Consider the following 21,512-nt stretch of genomic DNA (forward strand, 5'->3'; position numbering starts at 1 on the left):
TAGTTTTCATTTGTAATTTGTGGTTGATTAAAACTAGCATTAGGAGGCCACAGTGCAGGGAGAGCTGCTGGTATGGAGGTGATGACATCATTCTGAAGGTAGAAATTAACGTTAAAACAGGACAAAGTCATGTTAAAAAAGGACATGTTTTTTTTCACCAGAACGCATCATGTCACTAAAATCTCACTCTTATCATTGTGTGAAACTTGGCAGCCTGTGAATACTGGTGGATTTATTTAATAAATATCATTCTGGATGATCAAACCTCCATGGAGGTTCAGAGAGGGATTTGAAACTGAAGGAGCCACTGGGAGAATGTAGAAAGTTCTTCTGATCTAGACCTCATCATTTCCTCGTCTCCACAGACAACAGACAGAATAAAGCTCAGTCAGCATTAGACGATGTGATGTAAACTTTCACTGTCATTTATTGAAGTGTTTATAATGATTATTTAATATTCTGTAAACCCTGAGTTTTTTTCTTTCTTTTTCATTTCTAGATGTTTCTCATTGTTTCAATGAATGACAGATTTTAAGAAGGTAGACATGAGATTTTTCAAGGACAGATTGTAATAAGACATGATAAAGGGGAGTGACTTCAGTCTTCAAGTATTTGTTATAAAGAGATACATTTAGTTTTAAACCTTATGGACAATAACAACTTATTTATTTACTATATTATATTTTGCCGTTACAAAGTAAATTCACGAAAACATTGAGTACTTTGTGTATGTTGAGCTCAGTCCAAATGTCCTCTTTTTTAAAAGTCAAAATATGCTAACTGCTCCAGTTCTCTCTCAGGCTGGACTTTCAGGACTTCTGTTACTTCTTCACAGACGTGGTGGTTTGTCGCCTGGTGGAAAAACTCAGCTGTGGCTGCGCCGTCACTGGAAAGAAACCCAGTGCTTTGGAGAGTGGACTCCAGCTCCCAGAGACCCTGGAGCAGCTCCAGGGGCCACCCGTCACATGACCTGTGCACTCAGTGTGGATAATAAAAACAAACCAACACCTGTGGGAACACAGCAGCGAGGGAACAGGAAGGAAGCTCGCCTCAGAGAGAGTCAACTGGGAGGAGCTAAACTGGTTAAAACTTACAAATTAGAGCAGCCAAAACAGACAGAAAAAGTGGTAAAAAGGTTTCAAAGTGTCAATATTGGAACAATTGGTTTAAACTGGCAAATAATGGGCATGACAAATCATGAATGTGGTTAAATTGAAGAAAAAAAAAATAAGCACGAAATATGGTGAAAAGAGGTTAAAAGTGACAATAATGGGTCAAAATATGCAACATTAGGTGGTAAAAATGGTGGAAAGGGTTTATAAGTGCTGAAAACGTCTTGAAAGTGGAAAAAATGTACAGAAAAGACATTGAAATTTGATGAAGAAGTGTCAGAAATGGGAGCAATGTAGCAAAAATGCATTAAAAGGAGCAAAACTATGGCAAGAAAAAGTGATGAAAATTGGTTAAAATATGGCAAGTTTGGTGTAGTTGCAGAAAAAGTGTAAAAATATAAGCAAAAATGGGCTCAAATTGTTCAGAAAATATTCTGGCTGGTTTTTTTTTTAAGTTGGTACATTTAGCACCTCCTGTGGTTCTAATCAGGAACTGCTGCACTAAGGAGACTTGATAAGTTTAACTCTAAAATACGGTACTTTTTTGATTCCACTCTGCATTGTCTGCTCTTTCTTTATATTTGTCACCTTGCTCTGACATCTTCAGGATGTGCTTCTCACACAGGAAGTTCTCCAGCCTCTGGTCCTGGTGATGGAAGTACCAGTCCTCCACTACGTCCTCGTACTGCTCCAGCATGGTCTCACACTGAACACACACCCACAACTGCATTAGTAAACACATGTTATTTAAAACACTAAACTATTACCTATTATGAATGACTCTTGTGTTGATTTAACTTTTAACAAAAACAAATAAATGTCGTCTAAAAGTTTTAAATGATCAGGTCCACCTGTTTCTTCATGTCGGTGACCTCTGCAGACGGTTGGTCCCACAGCTCGTACGGCATTCCCAGGTCCACTTTCACTTATTACCCACCAGGTTTTTTAGTGTGGTCATGGTCTGACTGGTTCCCTGTAGTCACACCAACAAAACACTGACTTCCTGCTTGGGTCACATGATCAGCTTTAAAGGGATCGTCCACTTTTTTTTTTTTTTACAAGTTAGGTCTAAAATGATTGAATTGAAATGTACTATTAGAAGATCTATACCAAACAAAACTTATTATAATGCACCATATTTATTTTATTAACTTTTAAAAATGGGACTATTTTACCATTTAAGAACCTGTGTTCCACCATCTTGAAATCAGATGATTGATGATGTCACACGGCCCCACTGCCTGTAAACATCCTATTGGAGTGAAGCATTCAGCCTGCTTTTTAGATCCTTTAGCAGCTTTTTCAAAAAATGCCAACTCGTGCTGCTTTTAGTTTCTCTAAATCAGGGGTCACCAACATGGGGAGCCCACATGGACCATAAGAAAATAAAAAACCCATAATTAAACAAAAATGGATGAAAAAAAAAAGAAAGATACAATTAAAAGGAAGATATAAGTTGTACTGTGAGGAAACAAAATAAATACCAATAAAAAAGAAAACTATAATTAAACAAAAATCTATGTTTAAAATAATGAGTGAAATACAATTAAAAGGTAGATATAAGTTGTAGTGACATGGATTATTCTGACTGCTCCTTTTTAATTATTCATGTCATATAAAGATGTATGAGAACAGCATTAATGTCACTATATTTACCCTCAGGGATCAATGATTTACTGAATCTGATCAGGTTTATTGATTAAGTTTTGATCAACTTCATTTAAATTAACCTCATTTAAATGATCCTGATAACATCATTACAGAACGTAATGATTAAACAAAAATAAATGTGCAAACATCACGTGTAAGAAGTGTTTTTTCACCGCTAGAAGCTAGAATAATTATCAATAATCTATGATGTTTCAGACTCTACAATCTCTGGTATTGATGATCTACAACAGAACAACTTTATCCAGATGTTCTGTAGCTCTGATGAGATGTTTAAACGCTCTGAGCAGGTGAAGCTGATTAAAGCTGAGTCATGTTTTCACAGAGCACAGCAGCACTACAAACAAACAGAGCTTTATAGACACATTAAAGTTAAACAGGCACTGGTGTCTCTGATGTAGGAGTCAGTGATGATTTGTGTAGTTTTTTACCAGGTTAGACGGTGTTTGAAACAGACAAGGATGAGAGTGAGAAGAACATTTCCACATAAATAAACATGTTCCTTTTCTTCACGGTGACGCCGTTTTATTTATAGAGAACTAAATAATAATGTATGATTGTTTTCCCAAAATCCCACGGCACACCTGGACTTTCCTGGACACACCGTTTTGGAACCACTGGCGTAGAGGTTGATTTGCGTCACCTGGCTTTGACCCGCCTGGCCTCCAGGAGAGGGTCTCAGCTCACAGTCACAGGCAGGTGCAGGGTTTCTGTGCAGCGCAATGGCTCCGGGCGGTGGTCAGTTTACATTATAAGCAAAAGAAAACCTGATATTTTCCTTATGCCCTCACCTCCACAGGCCCTTTATTGGTCACGAGCCCAGTTGCTCATATAATCTGGCCTTGCCTCACGGTGACGGCGTTTAAACCAGATTCTGCCCATTTCCCTGTTCAACAGTAGATTCCATTAACGTAGATTTTATAGGACACTAGTGTAGTTGTTAGCGCACTCAGAATGGAACCAAAAAAAAGAGAGAAACACTCGCTGTAGCGCATACAGGCGTGTGTCCTGTAACATCTCTGATTGGCCAGCAGCCCAGGAAGGCGGTTCTCAGCAATTCTGATTGGTGAACATATTTTTCACTGAAATAATGGAGACGGGAAAAAAAACTTTGAGCACCTGAGGTTAAGTTATTGCAGTAGGGAAAACCTTAAAACCGATGCGATTAAGGTTAATCGTTCAGCCTTAGCTGGAGCTTTAATACATGCTGCACATGATACGTTTTTGTATTAAATTAGCCATCTTTAAATGTTTATTTTCACTGAGACATTGAGGCAAATTTGTTGCAGATGAGATTTTGTTAAAGATGCTGCAGATTGTGATAACTACATCACATTACAGCTTAGATATTGATGAGGGACCTCCGCCAGGGTGTATGCTAGTAATCTCCGTGAAAAAAACGTAATTGACGTATAATTACGTCAATGGCACTGAAAGAGTTACAAAGTAATTAAACAAATAATGTTTGGTTAGGCATAGATCTTCTAATAATTACATTTCAAAGGTTTTAGGCCAAACTTGTAAAACCAGTGGAGGATTGTTTAAAGGTAACAATGAGGCGGTGGACTGACCTTGGCGTAGCGTAGACTTCCAGGCCTCTATGCGTGAACGCTGTACTGCAGGATGCGTTCACAGATGTTGTCCACGGCCTCAGTCAAACGGGTCTCCCTAAACATCAACACACAGATCATCAACTACCCACGATGCAATGCTTTAAAATCCTAAGCATTCTAAAGCTATTTAAGGATAATTATGGTTGATGAGTGTGTTGTTCTTACAACGTGTACTATTTAATATTGCGTCTACTCTTGCCCGTGTCCAGCACCTCCCCCAACTCCAGCACCTCCTTGGACCGACCTGTCCTCTCCAGCGCCTCCTGCATCTCCACCGTCAAGAACTTACACACCAGAGGATGAAGAAGATCCATTAACAGCTGCTCTTTTTTCTTTGAACTTTATTAATAAATAGCTTTATCATTACTGTTCTAAAATAACATTTGTGATTGCAAACTTTATTTTTATGAGATTTGAAGAAAAGCCAAAATGTTTCTTTTTTAAAAGGTTACACTTTATTTCTATTTTTAATTGCCACAATAAGGACATTCTGCAACTGCACCAAACTTGCCATATTTTAACCTATTCTCATCACTATTTCTTGCCATATTTTTTGCTCCTTTCAGTGCATTTTTTGCTACATTACAGTCAGTCCAACAAATTTTTATCACATTTTTTCCACGTTGAAGACATTTTCAGCACTTATAAACCCTTTCCACCACTTTTTCCACCTAATGCTGCTTATGTTGACCCATTATTGTCACTTTTAACCTCTTTTCACCATAATTCAAGCTTATTTTGCCATTTTAACCACATTCACCATTTGTCATGCCTATTATTTGCCAGTTTAAACTCATTGTTCCAATATTGACACTTTGAATCATGTATTATTTTTTTTATTTTTTTACAACTTTTTCCATCCGTTTTTGGTCACTTTAATTTGCAACTTTTTCTTGTCTTATTTTCTTTTATTTTTCTCTAATTTGCAACTTTTAACAATTTTCTGTGTTTTATTAAAATCCCATTTTACCACCTTTTCCACCATTTTTGTGGTCACTTTTTAATGCATTTTATTTCTGATTAAAACAAGAATTTAAATTTTTAAGATGGCTATATACTAAGGTGCAAATAATAATAGAACTTCCTGAATAACACTGGATATTATTTAAATAATTAATAATAATAATAATGCATCAGTTTTATATAGAGCTTTATCATAGACACTCAAAGTCGCTTTACAGAATTAAGGCATTATTCTTTCACTCCACACTTAGTGGTGGTAAGCTACTATTGTAGCCACAGCTGCCCTGGGGCAGACTGACGGAAGCGAGGCTGCCATAGTGAACCATCGGCCCCTCCCACCACCACCAACACTCACTCACACACTACATTCATACTAGGTAATGTAGGTGAAGTGCCTTGCCCAAGGGCACAATGACAGATACCACTGAGGTGACTGCCACCCCACTGTGGCACCTGGAATTCTCAGTGGTCTCCATCATCTACTAACAGGACCAGACCTGCTTAGCTTCTGAGATCTAATGAGATCAGATAATGACAGGCTGGTGTGGCCACAAAGTAAATAAATAAATGTGGTTATCACAGATTCATTCATTTTACAATCATAACAAGAAGAAAAAAGAAGTATTATATTTACTATCAACATCTTAGTGGCAGATACCATAGCACACCTTCAGAGGTGAGTGCATTCCCTGTTGCTTTATCAGTATAAATAGATTTTTATCATTATGTTTGGATATGATTATTACACATGTTAAAAACACGTAATGACTCATTACTCTGTGTTGATACACAGTAGTAGAGCCTGATTAAAATAATCCTACCTTCACATTTGTTGAGAAGTCTATCTCCTTCCTCCACACTGACTCCACTATAAAGACCAAACAGCTGTAAAACCATAAAAAGCTTCATTATTTCATCCTAAACTCTGGGTGACGTCAGGAAGGTCTGGAAGACAACGGCCACATCGGCATGATCGGAGCATGCGCAGTGAAACGTTACAGGCATGGCTAGTCGAGCATCGATCAGAACAGGGAGCGAGAGAGGATGTTCAACAGGATTTAACTTAAACTTACACATATAAACACACATACCGGTACATATCTACGCTTATACTTGTTTTTGAGTTGTTTACTATTCCCCGTTTTACTTTAGTTGTTCTTTTAGCTTTTGACGGTGTATTTATTGTTTTTTCCCCTCATTTTGATTTTTTTTTTGATTTATTTATTTTGTTTTTTGTGTTTAACATTAATTTTAATGTCTTGTTCTGTAAATGTTTATTGGCCTTGTTGGCCTTGTTTTTCGGGTATGTATATTTATATTTTCAATTATTTCTAATTCATTTCACATGTGGTGCTGCTTAAACACACCTGAGTTTTCTCTTCATAATTAGCATAATTAATGTTTTCAAGAAGAAACATCACAAAGCCTGTTATTAACTCCAGGTTGATTTTATATTTTCAGTAATAATATTAATATTTTATAAATATATGATGATGATAATAATAGAATATTATTGCTGTCATTTTATTTGTTTTTAATTTACTCCGTTTTTCATCAGGAATTGAGGCCATTTTTGTTTTCACATAATTTTAATATTATTTAGGTGTTTATTTTAATGTTTTAGTGTTTTGTTAGTCTAACTCATTAATTTAATAAGTGTTTTTAGTTTTCTATATTCTACTTTAATTTGTAAAGTAATTTAAAAAAAATGAAAATTCCCACATATTAATTAAAAATCTTTCAACTATCTATGCTTTTGCTATTCCAGGCCACACGAGGGCGCCAGAGCCCATTGCATTATTTTAATAAGTTTTAAAAAGTCTTTAAAGGTACACCACTCATAGGTCGCCAGTCCACCTCAGGGTTAACACACAAAGACACACATTCTTACATTCAATTTAAAGATTAAAACAGTTTGTTTTTTTGTAATATATGTTTTTTCATCCCCATGGAGAAATTCAGTTTTCCATACATGAACAAAAAGAAACAGAGGAAAAATAAATCTTGTATTATCTGTTCCTAATAACAACTTAAAAATGAAATCAATTAGATTCCACAACATTCCACCTTAACTCATCACCAGGTCACAAATCATAACAAAAACACCATCATTTCTCTTACAGTTCTACAGTTATATTCATGTGTTTCCAATTTTTTTTCATAACCTCTCAGAATTTTGTCTTTGTACATTTTCTTAAATTTGTAAAAACTTATACAACGTTTAAATTCCACAGTTTAACTCCATAAACAGACAGATTTCTGTTTTAATGATGTCCATACAAACATATTCCAGAAGTGATATTTTCTTCTATGGCAAACGTCATGTGCAACATTGTCTAGAAATTTTTTTTTGTTTAGCTTTCCACATAATAATCAGAATTTCTAATTGGACATGATCCTTAAATTTAAGTAGTTTATTATCAATAAATATATGATTGGTGTGCTCTCTGTGACCTTTCTTACTGATGATTCTAATGTGGTAATGATATATGTGTTACACCAGACTTCAGTACAATAACTGAAATATGACAGAATCATCAAGGAATAAATCCTCCTCAACAAGCTGCAATCAAACACATCTCTAACTTTATATAAAATGACAATACTTTTGCTGACCTTTCTTTGTACATAATCAATATGAGCTTTCCAATTTAATTTTTCATCTAAAACAACACAGAGAAACTTAACTTCCTTGACTTTTAAAGGAAAAACGTAATGAACCCAACCCTACAGTTTATGCACCATGGAAAAGATTACAGTCAGACTATGGTCGAAGTTAGGAAAATATGGGAGCCAATTTAGCCAAAAATGTAATGGGCCCTAATATCACTGTAAACCCAGATAAGTTACTAGAACTCAAAAAATTTGAGCAATTGATTACCTCAATTTTTATTTTTCTTAAAAATTGATTAACTTTGTCATCTCGTCGTCGTTTCCTGATATAGAGCCTCCATCCCTCCCTCCCTCCCTCCCTCCCCCCACCCCACTGCGTTTTCGTCGTTGTTTTGTCATCGTCATTTCCTGATTTAGAGCCTTTTTCGAAACTAATGTAAACCGATAAATTTCTCCCTGATTTTAAAGTTTAAAGAAATTTAAAACAATTTGTTCTAAAAACCTCTTCATAAGACATTGTTATGGTCATTTTTATATTCATCATCATATCCTCAAATGTATGTTCATGTGTACAATTTGTCATGTTTTAATACATGACGACTCCATTAATCTTTACACTTTTTAACAGATGAATCATGATTAAACAGTACAGATCGTATTATTCTCAGTGCAGCACAATCTCTGCCAAGGCCAGAATCTCTGCTCACATGCAGACATACACTGACGCACACACTTATCAAGACAGATAAAGACTGGAGCCAAACCTTCTCATAACATCTTCATCATCCTCCAACATTTCCACTATGGGCATCTGACTCCCTCCCTTTTGTCTCTCACTGTTGGGACCTTTTCTTATCTGTATAAAAAGCTTAAGCTTTGAAACTGTTGGAGCGGGGCGCGGCACTTCCTTCGGACGTCCGCCTGGACGGACGCTAATTTTGTTTCACTTTGTTCCATCTTGTACCTTTTTCACTTAGCAATAGAATAAACTTTTTTATATAAAATCATCAATGCTCCGCCTGGACTCCATCATTCAACCAGAGCAATGAATCATGTCTTCAAATGAGGTCAACCGTAAATTCAGCCGTAACAACATGAAAAAGGTGATTATATTTCTATCTATGAACAACAACCTATGAATAATAATTCCCCCTTTATATAAAATATGTTTTTGCTGAATCATTTGTGTGAATAAAACAGAAAACAAAATATTCCTGAACTTATTGATTAAAGTCAGGTCATGTTCTCCACCACAGATCCTGGATCAGTACCAGTAGTGGGCGGTTAAGGAAGAATTGTTGGTAGAATCGTGCACTTTGGGTTAAAAGCATGAAACTTGGTACATAGATGGCATGAACACTACTGATTATTTTAGGATGTGGATCCACCTCAGCAACCTCCCCTAGTGGTCGTTATGGCCATTTTTTTCAAACCTATATCTGCCTTTCCACTTTGTGGGGGGGGATGATGAAAACTAGAACTGCAAGCAGTTATAAAAGGGGGCCAAGCCTCGGCACCCAGGTTTTGCGGAGCCCATGGAAGTACATCACGAAAGATGACGGACTGGGGGCGAGCATCAGGACACAGGCCAACGTGCCATTTGTGGTGAACCCGTGGATATAAAGTTTATGAAGGTGTGATTTTAAATGTGAAAGTTAGAGGCCAAAATGTGTTTGCACTTAAAGCACCACCGAGCGCCTCAGTTTTTTGTATGGGTGGTCTGTGTGCTTTTCTGTAAATATCCTGTACATTTCACAGCCCTCAACATAATACTTGAGCTGCTAGGGCCGCTGATGGGACCGCTGCTGGGGGAGCTTATGGGGCCTCTGCTAGGGCTGCTGCTTGGGCCACTGCTGGGGGCGCTTATGGGGCCTCTGCTAGGGGCGCTGCTAGGGCCGCTGAAGAGGCTGCTGCTGGGGTAGCTGATGGGGCCGCAGCTAAGGCCGCTGCTGGGGGGCGCTGCTAGGGCCGCTGAAGGGGCTGCTGCTGGGGTAGCTGATGGGGCCTCTGATAGGGCCTCTGCTAGGGCCGCTGCTTGGGCCGCTGCTGAGGCCACTGCTGGGGCCGCTGCTAGGGTCACTGCTTGGGCCACTGCTGGGGGCGCTGCTGGGGCAGCTGATGGGGCCGCTGCTTGGGCCGCTGCTTGGGCCGCTGCTGTGGGCGCTGCTGGGGCTGCTGATGGGGCTGCTGATGGGGCTGCTGATGGGGCTGCTGATGGGGCTGCTGATGGGGCTGCTGCTGAAGCCGCTGCTGGGGGCATTGTTAGGGCCGCTGCTAGGGCCGCTGCTAGGGCCACTGAAGGGGCTGCTGCTGGGTAGCTGATGGGGGCACTGCTGGAGCTGCTGATGGAGCCGCTGCTGGGGGCGCTGCTGGGGCTGCTGAAGGGGACACTGCGAGGGCCGCTGCTAAGGTCGCTGCTGAGGCCGCTGCTGGGGCAGCTGCTAGGGTAGCTGATGGGGGCCCCAGCTTTGATGCGGCCGCTGCTGGGGCCGCTGCTAAGGTCGCTGCTGAGGCCGCTGCTGGGGCAACTGATGGGGCTGCTGCTGAAGCCACTGCTGGAGGCACTGTTAGGGCTGCTCCTGGGGCCGCTGATGTAGCCGCTGCTGGGGGCGCTGCTGAGGCTGCTGAAGGGGACACTGCTAGGGCCGCTGCTGGGGCAACTGATGGGGCCGCTGCGGGGTAACTGATGGGGCCACTGATGGGGCCGATGCTAGGGCCTCTGCTAGGGCTGCTGCTTAAGTCGTTGATGGGGCCGCTGCTGAGTTCGCTGCTGGGGATGCTGATGGGGCTGCTGCTGAAGCCGCTGCTGGAGGCACTGTTAGGGCCGCTATAGGGCCGCTCCTGGGGCCGCTGCTGAGGCCGCTGCTGAGGCCGCTGCTGTGGCTGCTAGGGCCACTAAAGGGGCCGCTGCTGGGGCCGCTGAAGGGGGAACTGCTGGGGCCGCTGCTGGGGGTGCTGCTCGGGCCGCTGAAGGGGCTGCTGTTGGGGTAGTTGATGGGGCCTCTGCTAGGGCTGCTGCTGAAGCCGCTGCTGGGGCAGCGGCTAGGGTAGCTGATGGGGGCCGCTGCTTAAGTTGCTGCTGGGGCCGCTGCTGGGGCAGCTGCTAGGGTCGCTGCTTGGGCCACTGCTGGGGGCGCTGCTGGGGCCGCTGATGGGGCTGCTGCTGAAGCCGCTGCTGGGGGCATTGTTAGAGCCGCTATAGGACCGCTGCTAGGGCCGCTGAAGGGGCTGCTGCTGGGTAGCTGATGGGGCCGCTGATGGGGCTGCTGCTGAAGCCGCTGCTGGGGGCACTGCTGGGGCCGCTGATGAAGCCGCTGCTGGGGGCGCTGCTGGGGCTGCTGAAGGGGACACTGCTAGGGCCGCTGCTAAGGTTGCTGCTGAGGCCGCTGCTGGGGCAACTGATGGGGCCGTTGCGGGGTAACTGATGGGGCTGCTGCTAGGGCCGCTGCTGAGTTCGCTGCTGGGGCCGCTGTTGAGGCCGCTGCTGAGGCTGCTAGGGCCAGTAAAGGGGCCGCTGAAGGGGGCACTGCTGGGGCCGCTGCTGGGGGTGCTGCTCGGGCCGCTGCTGAGTTCGCTGCTGGGGATGCTGATGGGGCTGCTGCTGAAGCCGCTGCTGGGGGCACTGTTAGGGCCGCAATAGGGCCGCTGCTGGGGCTGCTGCTAGGGCCGCTGCTGAGGCCGCTGCTGAGGCTGCTAGGGCCACTAAAGGGACCGCTGAAGGGGGCACTGCTGGGGCCGCTGCTGGGGATGCTGCTCGGGCCGCTGAAGGGGCTGCTGTTGGGGTAGCTTATGGGGCCCCTGCTAGGGCTGCTGCTGGGGCCGCTGCTGGGGATGCTGCTCGGGCCGCTGAAGGGGCTGCTCTTGGGGTAGCTTATGGGGCCTCTGCTAGGGCTGCTGCTGGGGCCGCTGAAGGGGAAACTGCTGGGGCCGCTGCTGGGGGTGCTGCTCGGGCCGCTGAAGGGGCTGCTGTTGGGGTAGTTGATGGGGCCTCTGCTAGGGCTGCTGCTAGGGTCACTGCTTGGGCCACTGCTGGGGCCACTGATGGGGCTGCTGCTGAAGCCGCTGCTGGGGGCATTGTTAGAGCCGCTATAGGACCGCTGCTAGGGCCGCTGAAGGGGCTGCTGCTGGGTAGCTGATGGGGCCGCTGATGGGGCTGCTGCTGAAGCCGCTGCTGGAGGCACTGTTAGGGCCGCTGAAGGGGCTGCTGTTGGGGTAGTTGATGGGGTAGCTGATGGGGCCGCTGCTTGGGCCGCTGCTGGGGGCGCTGCTAGGGCCGCTGAAGGGGCTGCTGTTGGAGTAGCTGATGGGGCCGCTGCTGGGGTAGCTTATGGGGCCTCTGCTATGGCTGCTGCTAAAGCTGCTGCTGGGGGCGCTATTAGGGCCGCTATAGGGCCGCTGCTGGGGTAGCTGATGGGGCCGCTGCTGAGGCCGCTGATGTAGCCGCTGCTGGGGGCGCTGCTGGGGCTGCTGATGCGGCCGCTGCTGGGGGCGCTGTTGGGGCCACTGCTGGGGCCGCTTCTAGGGTCGCTGCTGGGGCCGCTGAAGGGGGCACTGCTGGAGCCGCTGCTGGGAGCACTGCTAGGGCCGCTGAAGGGGCTGCTGTTGGGGTAGTTGATGGGGTAGCTGATGGGGCCGCTGCTGGGGTAGCTTATGGGGCCTCTGCTAGGGCTGCTGCTGAAGCCGCTGCTGGGGCAGCTGCTAGGGTAGCTGATGGGGGCCGCTGCTAAAGTTGCTGCTGGGGACGCTGATGCGGCCGCTGCTGGGGCAGCTGCTAGGGTCGCTGCTTGGGCCGCTGAAGGGGCTGCTGTTGGGGTAGCTGATGGGGTAGCTGATGGGGCCTCTGCTAGGGCTGCTGCTGAAGCCGCTGCTGGGGGCGCTGTTATGGCCGCTAAAGGGCCGCTCCTGAGGCCACTGCTGGGGCCACTGCTAGGGCCACTAAAGGGGTCGCTGAAGGGGGCTTATGCCGCTGCTGGGGTAGCTTATGGGGCCTCTGCTATGGCCGCTGCTTGGGCCGCTGCTGGGGGCGCTGCTGGGGCAGCTGATGGGGCCACTGATGGGGATGCTACTGAAGCCGCTGCTGGGGGCACTGTTAGGGCTGCTATAGGGCCGCTGCTGAGGACGCTGCTGGGGTAGCTGATGCGGCCGCTGCTGAGGCCGCTGATGTAGCTGCTGCTGGGGCTGCTGATGTAGCCGCTGCTGGGGCTGCTGAAGGGGACACTGCTAGGGCCGCTGCTAAGGTCGCTGTTGAGGCCGCTGCTGGGGCAACTGATGGGGCTGCTGATGGGGCCTCTGCTCGAGCCGCTGTTGGGTCGCTGCTCGGGGCGGTGCTAGGACCGCTGAAGGGGCTGCTGTTGGGGTAGCCGATGGGGCCTCTGCTGAAGCCGCTGCTGGGGGGCGCTGTTATGGCCGCTATAGGGCCGCTGCTGAGGCAACTGATGGGGTTGCTGATGGGGCCTCTGCTATAGCCGCTGCTTGGGTCACTGCTCGTGCCGCTGCTTAGGTCGCTGCTGGGGTAGCTGAATAGGCCGCTGCTTTAATCGCTGCTGGGGCCGCTGCTGGGGCTGCTGCTAGGGCCGCTGTTGAGGCCACTGCTGGGGCTGCTGATGGGGCCACTAAAGGGGCTGCTGGGGCTGCCGCTAGGGCCGCTGATGCGGACGCTGCTTTATGCAGGTAAATCATTTCATTTAGTTTTTCAGTTTTGATTTATTTATGAAATATACTTGCATTATGAAACATGATGATACTTATTCCCTGTTAGTTCATTTATACTTGTACTGAATTTATTTATTTATTTTTTGGTTTTTTACTGCACTTTTTACATTTGTTTTTTGTTTTTTTTTAAATTCAGATAATGAGTTTAATTTAGCTTTGATTTATTATGAAATATTATATTATTTGTTCCCTGTTGGTTCAACACATTTTAACGTGTAATTTGTCAGGATTATTTGGGGGGCAATGGGCACAGGTGGGACTTGAAAGTTCACATAACACACACAATATATATATATATATATATATATATAATGTGTGTGTGTGTATAAAAGTAGCTCAGTTAAATAAAAAGTATTTGCATGAAAAAACCCTCCAACATAATTTGTTAATAATGGTTATTAGCATAATTAGCAGCATGTTTGGAGGAAAAGTGACGGTGGATGTTTTATTCCTTTAAAACCACAACAGTTTCTTTATAAATAAGACAAACAGCCTTTGACTGAACTTCAGTGAAAAGTATTGTAGTGTGGATGAGCAGTGAAATAAGGATTGCCAACCACGAACTAATGCGAGAGTGAGTGGCCCAAAGAAAAGAAGAGTCGACAGTGAGTGTTTATTAATGAACGGACAAGTAAATACTTTCCACTGAAGTTCAGTCAAAGGCTGTTTGTCTTATTATTTGTAAAGAAACCATTGTGGTTTTAAAGGAATAAAACATCCACCGTCACTTTTCCTCCAAACATGCTGCTAATTATGCTAATAACCATTATTAACAAATTATGTTGGAGGGTTTTTTCATGCAAATACTTTTTTTTTTAACTGAGCTACTTTTACACACACACACTATATATATATATATATATATATATATATATATATATATATATATATATATATATATAGTGTGTGTGTGTGTTATGTGAACTTTAAGTCCCACCTGTGCCCATTGCCCCCAAATAATCCTGACAAATTACACATGTTAAAATGTGTTGAAGTTAAAATGTGTTGAACCAACATGGAACAAGTAATATAATATTTCATAATAAATCAAAACTAAATTAAACTCATTATCTGAATTTTTAAAAAAACAAAAAACAAATGTAAAAAGTGCAGTAGAAAACCAAAAAAAAAAGAAATAAATTCAGTACAAGTATAAATGAACTAACAGGGAATAAGTATCATCATGTTTCATAATGCAAGTATATTTCATAAATAAATCAAAACTGAAAAACTAAATGAAATGATTTACCTGCATTAAAAAAACAAATGTAAAAGTACAGCAGTCCAAATATTCAGGAAACAACAACACTTTGTTTGCAATAAGTGTCAAAAAGCTTAAGAAAACAAAAAAGTAAATAAATGTTTTAAAACAGATAATAAAAGTTTGTTTCTGGTTCTTCTCCACTTCACATGCGTAAATCATTGTTTGCATTTTAGTTCCACGTTACATTTTGATCCCAGTCACATATCTAATGTAGTCTTAATTTAATGTTCTTTTAATTTCTGATACATTTTAAGATTCTAAATTTGCCTAGTAATGATCTTTATTGCTGATGAAGAAAGGGTTTTTAAGAAGATTGACATGAAATTTAAAATTTCAACCTGTCATGTCTCCATTCTCTACCACAGTGATTCTCAACAGGTGCGTCGGGACCCAAAAGTGGGTCGCGAACCTGTATTGGGTGGGTCGCGGACAGCTGGTCAAAAATAAATAAAAAGGATTTGTCTTTTAATTTGAAAGAAACTTTTCTTTTGCATGTTGGTTGCACAGGAAAATATATAGATGTATGTTTTAAAAAAGATTATATATGTGTGCTTTCAACAGCTATTTTTGAAAAACTAAATTTGGTTGGTTGAATTCTAAAATTTAATGACTGTGGCAAAATTTGGGTCCCAGGGTGAGACCAGTTGAGAACCCCTGCTCTATCCCACACTTTGAGAAGCACTGCTCTACTAACAGGCCTGTCTCTCCTTAAATGTACAAATGTTTCTTTAGAATTGGGGCTAAATTTGGGAGAAAGTTGCAAATCTGTAACGCATATGGTTGAGTTGTTATGAAATGTTATATATTTGAACTTTAGACAAGTAGAAGAAGAATGTATGTATGCATCAGGTGCTGGCCTGGCCCGTCTGTCAATTTTTAAAAGTCCATGTGACCCCTGAGCCAAAACGTTTGTCCATCCCTGCTCTACACCATGGCACTAGCATTGAGATGCAGAAAGCAAAAGTAACCAATAAATAATGTAAATACAGTACACTGACTAAAATGAAACATATATGATAAAATAACTAATAGCTTTCATGTTTTTCATGATGTCAATCACTGAAGCCTCTGAGTTTCCTGGTTCTACCCCTTGGCCATGTTTGCAGTTTTTTATTTATGTTATTATATTTTATTTTGAAATGTAACCAGCAATGGCTTGTTTTAAGGTTCACTAGGATTTAACTTAAGTGAAAACAATTGTTATAATTTATTTATTTATTTAACTGTATTTGTTTTGTGTCTGTTAAAACTGTATTTCAAGATTGTGTCTTTTTGTAAGACTCTACATTTAATTATTGTTAATAAATGGCTTATAATATCACATAAGTCATTATTTCACAATTCCTCTCATCTTTTAACATTCTTTTTTTTTTTTTTTTTACAAAAACGCAGTGGGCTTCACTATCCCCAGACTTAGCATGTTTTCTGGGGCAAACCCTGGGTCAGGACCCAAAAGTGGGTCGTGGACAACTGATCAAAATAAATAAATACTTAAGTTAATGTCTCTCATGTTGGACTTGTCTTTTATTTTGAAAGAAACTTTTCTTTTCATAGGCATGCTGTGAAATGCATGTTGCACAGGAAAATATATAGATTTATATTTTTAAAAATATTATACATATGTGTTGTTGGCAGCTATTTTTGAAAAACTACATTTTGTTGGTTGAGTTCTAAAAAAAAAAAAGGGTCACAATTTAATGACCGTGGCAAAATGTGGGTCACAGGGTGAGACCAGTTGAGAACCCCTGGTTTACAGAATAATAGATTAAATTACTATTTATTTACAGTATTGGTTATTTACACACTTTAAATAAAATACAAATGAATAAACAGTAGTTTTGTTAATCTCTTCTGTAATGGTGCTCCGATCGATCGGCCACCGATCATTATCGGCCGATCTCCGTGGAAAAGTATGTGATCGGCGTTCGCCGATCAATGCCTTACATTGCCGATCACAAAAACTGATCACCTGTCCTGTAGCTCATACTTTGCAGCCGGCAGAGGCTCTGTGTGCAGAGTAGTGTCCCCTCCCCTTTCCTTCACACTGCGCAGATGCGCGGCGGCAAACCACAACAACAAACATGTCTGCCGTGTGGAGCTTTTATAAGATCAGTGAGAGTGATGTAAAGTTTGCATCCTGCAACACATGCAACGAAAAAATACCTCGCGGGGGAAGCACGTTAAAAGGCTTCAACACAACAAACTTGATCCGACATTTGAAGAACAAACACTTGACGGAGTACGGTGAGTTTTCGAGGCTCACAGCAGACAAAGAACAGTCATAAGGCAGTTAACGCAGCCCACGCTTGGCAACACTCGTCCGTATGCGCGTCAGAAGGCTCAGCAAATAACCAGGAAAATAATTGAATTCATCGGACTAGATGACCAGCCCTTCTCAGTGGTGGAGGACACCGGGTTCCGCCGACTACTCTCTCACTTGGAGCCCCGCTACATGCTACCGGGACGTAAATGTTTCACAGACGTAGCCCTGCCAGAGCGTGGATGAGCACAGGAATAGACTCATGACCGAAAAAGCAGAGATGCTCCTCTTTATTAAAAATAATCTTCCCACAATGCTTCTCAACAAATCATAGACATTTGGCATGTGGAAATGCTGTTTAAGATATTTTTTTTTCTTCAAAGCAAACACACTTTACGTTCAGTTGTTCTATTTTTCTGTTTCAAGGTCTTTAATACCATATTTATGTTATTTAAGTGACAGATGGGCTATTTTTTTAATTTATTTTATGTTTTTACATACAAAGCAACAGACCCCTTATATTTATTTTATAAATCATAAGAAAAGTAAGTACTAAGTATTTTTTGATTTTGTTTTTTTTGACAAGGCACAACAGAGTTTGCCAAGCCATGTTCTCAGGCATTTTGATTTAGCAACTAATGATAGTTTATTTGAATTCAATCTGCATTTGACTTTGAATGTATCCTTTGTTACTTGACATGTTGTGAGATATACTTTTATTTATTTGATTTTCTGCACTATTCAGCCTGTTGAGAGCTTTAATGTTTTCAATCTGTTAAAGATTGTGTTACGATAGCAGGTCATTTTAACTGTTTTTTCAGCTGCTGCATTGTTCCTGCAAGGCTTTAGTATTTTTCTTTTGAAAAAGTAAAAACATGCTTTTCTCTAAATCAAAATGATTTTATGGTTCTTTTTTCCAAACCGTCGAGCCGGTAGCACTCATCATACTACAATGCAAAATTTACAGCCAATCCATGTGATCGGTATCGGTGATCGTCAGCGATCGGCTCTTTGGCTGATCGGTATCGGTGATCGGCAGCATAAAACCTGATCGGAGCATCCCTACTCTTCTGTAGTACTTAGAGGTTGTTGTTTTCATGGTACTACAGTTATTTTTTAAGTTATTACTAATTAATGACATTAATACTGGATATTTATGAAAACATAAATCAGATAAAGTATCTTCTTAACTATATTTGCTGTAGTAAATAGAGAGCCCTAATAAAGACTGTCCACAGGGTTATTGGTGTTATTGTTGACGCTTCCTTTGGGGGTGTGACTTTGTAGACGGTCCCTGCCCACTCCTTAGCTCATTAACATAAAGTGTGTTTTTCTGTAGTTTGTTCTCTGTGTTCCACTGAGTACACACAGGTTGTTCCACCTTTACATCGTCACATATTGATAGAGAAATGTGAGTGTGAATGAAGTGGGTCACCAGTTAAACTAGTCTCCAGTGTGTGTGTAACAGCGGATGAATGTGGTGAGTGAGTGAGTGAATGAATGGAAACACACGGAGTGTTCTAACCTCTTCCTTCACAGAGCACACATCTGAAAACTCCTCCGTTTCTTCTTCTCCGCTTTTCTCCATCTTTGGAGCAAACATTCCGTCCCACACATGGTCGGGATGACGAAGCTCCTCCAGCACAGCTTTCCTCCTGCAGCCTTCATCATCATCATCATCACTGTCCGTCTTACTCATACTCAGCTTCACTTCCCTCAATAATATTTGTTCCTTTTCCTCTTCTTCTTCTAGTTTAACGGTAGTCATCATCCAGCTCTGTCCGTCCGCCATTTCACTGCTTTGTTCCTGACTCTAGCTGGTTGCCAGATACAACTGACGATTCCCCGCATGAAATATGTTGAATATCCACAGAAACGCCCCAAAAACCATCGGTTTATCATCCAAATAAAACATAAATATCACCTTTAATCAACGTTATTCACTGTTTGATCACTAAGTTAGTTATTTTATAATCTTACAATCAGCGGGAAAATACTCAACCTGGCAACCACTCAACTGTTGCGCTGACGTCACAATAAACTTTTTATAGAATAAATGTGTTTAATGGTGATTTAAGAGTGAATAAAGTAGTTACAGACTGAAGGATTTGGTCTGTGGATGATTTAATAGATTTCAGAGGAAATTTGTTGATTTATTTATGATTAAATTATGTTTGGTTTGTTCTCAGAAACAATAGATATTGTAGATTAATATTGTACAAGCATTGACAGTAAAATCACTGTAGATCACATTAAATCTACAGTTGCTTTTACCTTATTTTTTAAAAGAATATGTTTTATTACTTATTTTTTAAGGAAAGTAAATTATTTAAACAAGCATTGAAACATAATCCTTTTCTTCTTCCTTTGAAAATAAATTATATTTTAAAAGTTATTCCCTCTGATTTCAGTAAAAATATTCTAATGATATATTTGTGTTCGCTGAAGACTCAAGAAACTCTTTAAATAATATCTACACATGTAGTGATTTCGTACATTAAATGTTTAACATTGAGTAACTGTTGGTTTTGTGATATTTATATTTATAGTAAGACAATTGAGTTTTTTTTGTACATATAAATACACAAATATGTTATGGATTTATGAAGTTTTTTTTTTTTAGTAAAACACAAATGTAGATTTTTTAAAATGAAGCTGTTTTTACATTTTCTAAATGAGTTAAAAATGTTTATAAACTATGTAAAATATGTCTGTTCTAAACCTTTTGTTAAATTAATTATTTTAGTTTTAAGTTTAGTTTTTTCTGTTTCTATCATGATTGTCAATGTTGTGTATTGTCTTTTGATCAGTCTGTACAGTCTACATTCATATACAAACATCACACCAATCCACTTATCCAAGCAGCAATAATAATAATAATAATAATAATAATAATAATAATAATAATAATAATAATAACAGGGGTACATTACAACTTTCTCTTCTGTTTTGTAATGTTTTCAATGACTTCAACACATTTTTAAGATCACTTTTAAAAGCTTTAACATTTGGGATAATTTAAAAAAATTACATTTATGTATCAAATGTTTTCCAAATATCATCAAATTGCTACATATAAATTCCACATCCTTGTCCTTCAAAATAAAAGCAAATGTAACCAAATGCTAATCAAAGCCAGGTATCACAGTGTGTGTGAGCAGCCAATCATCAACTCTTTCCTAAAACCTCTTCACCATAGAACAGGAAAAAAAGACGTGTTGTTGACTTTCATTATTAGTTTGACTAAACATGGAGCTGTAATCATCCATATTAAACCTAATCATTAAAAATATATTTACATGGATAAACATCATTCATTGTTTTAAAATTAATCTATTTCATTTTAGGAAATAAAGGAAATTATAAATATTTGTCCTAATTTTGATAGAATCTGTTTTCTAATAGTTTGAAGATAATATTTGTCTTGAAGATGAAAAAATTGTTTAAAAAAATAACAGTGTCTAAAAAACAATAACTACCAATGAACAGTTTATTGATCTTTGTGGATACTGATGAATACTGTAATATTCCTTTAATGAAATGAATCAAGGCAATAGGAATAGCCCTGACTACTAATGAATGTTGTTTCTGAGAACATTTATCTTTAAAATCACAATGATTGTAAATATTACCATTGTCATCCATTAAATGTATTATTGTCCCTTTTCAATCCAATCTTTAAAGAATAAAGTTTTCCTCTTGTATAAAATACAGCTGTTATTCCAGATTGTAGCTTTATGTGGACTGAAGTGGTGCTTCTAAAGCATTTTATAATATAATAACACCTGCATATGATCATGTGATCACTTAAAGGATGAAAATCACAAGATGTTTGAATGTTTTTACATGATGATCTTTTTAATGACGTCCTTTCTGTTGCAGACAAGGAGAGCTGAGGTAAAGGTAGCACTGCCTTGGGCCACAGTGTTTTAAGTGGGAGCCTCTGTCATCATCAACATCTGTGATAAACACCTACAACATGAGACATGTCCCCAGATAAATGATGGACAGTTGTTGATATGAAATATTGACTAATAAATGTATCTTTTAGTTTTCATTTGTAATTTGTGGTTGATTAAAACTAGCATTAGGAGGCCACAGTGCAGGGAGAGCCACTGTCATGGAGGTGATGACATCATTCTGAAGGTAGAAATTAACGTTAAAACAGGACAAAGTCATGTTAAAAAAGGACATGTTTTTCTTCCCAGAATGCATCATGTCACTAAAATCTCACTCTTATCATTGTGTGAAACTTGGCAGCCTGTGAATACTGGTGGATTTATTTAATAAATACCATTCTGGATGAT

At 40.9% G+C, this 21,512-nt stretch overlaps 1 pseudogene; it reads right to left on the minus strand.

Moving 5' to 3' along the window:
- Nucleotides 1–1,444: 1,444 nt before the first annotated feature.
- LOC114459611 (protein canopy 4-like) lies at nt 1,445–20,474 on the minus strand (annotated as a pseudogene).
- Between the last annotated feature and the right edge of the window lie 1,038 nt (nt 20,475–21,512).

Source organism: Gouania willdenowi, unplaced genomic scaffold (genome assembly GCF_900634775.1).
Source record: "Gouania willdenowi unplaced genomic scaffold, fGouWil2.1 scaffold_332_arrow_ctg1, whole genome shotgun sequence".
NCBI classification, from domain to species: domain Eukaryota; kingdom Metazoa; phylum Chordata; class Actinopteri; order Blenniiformes; family Gobiesocidae; genus Gouania; species Gouania willdenowi.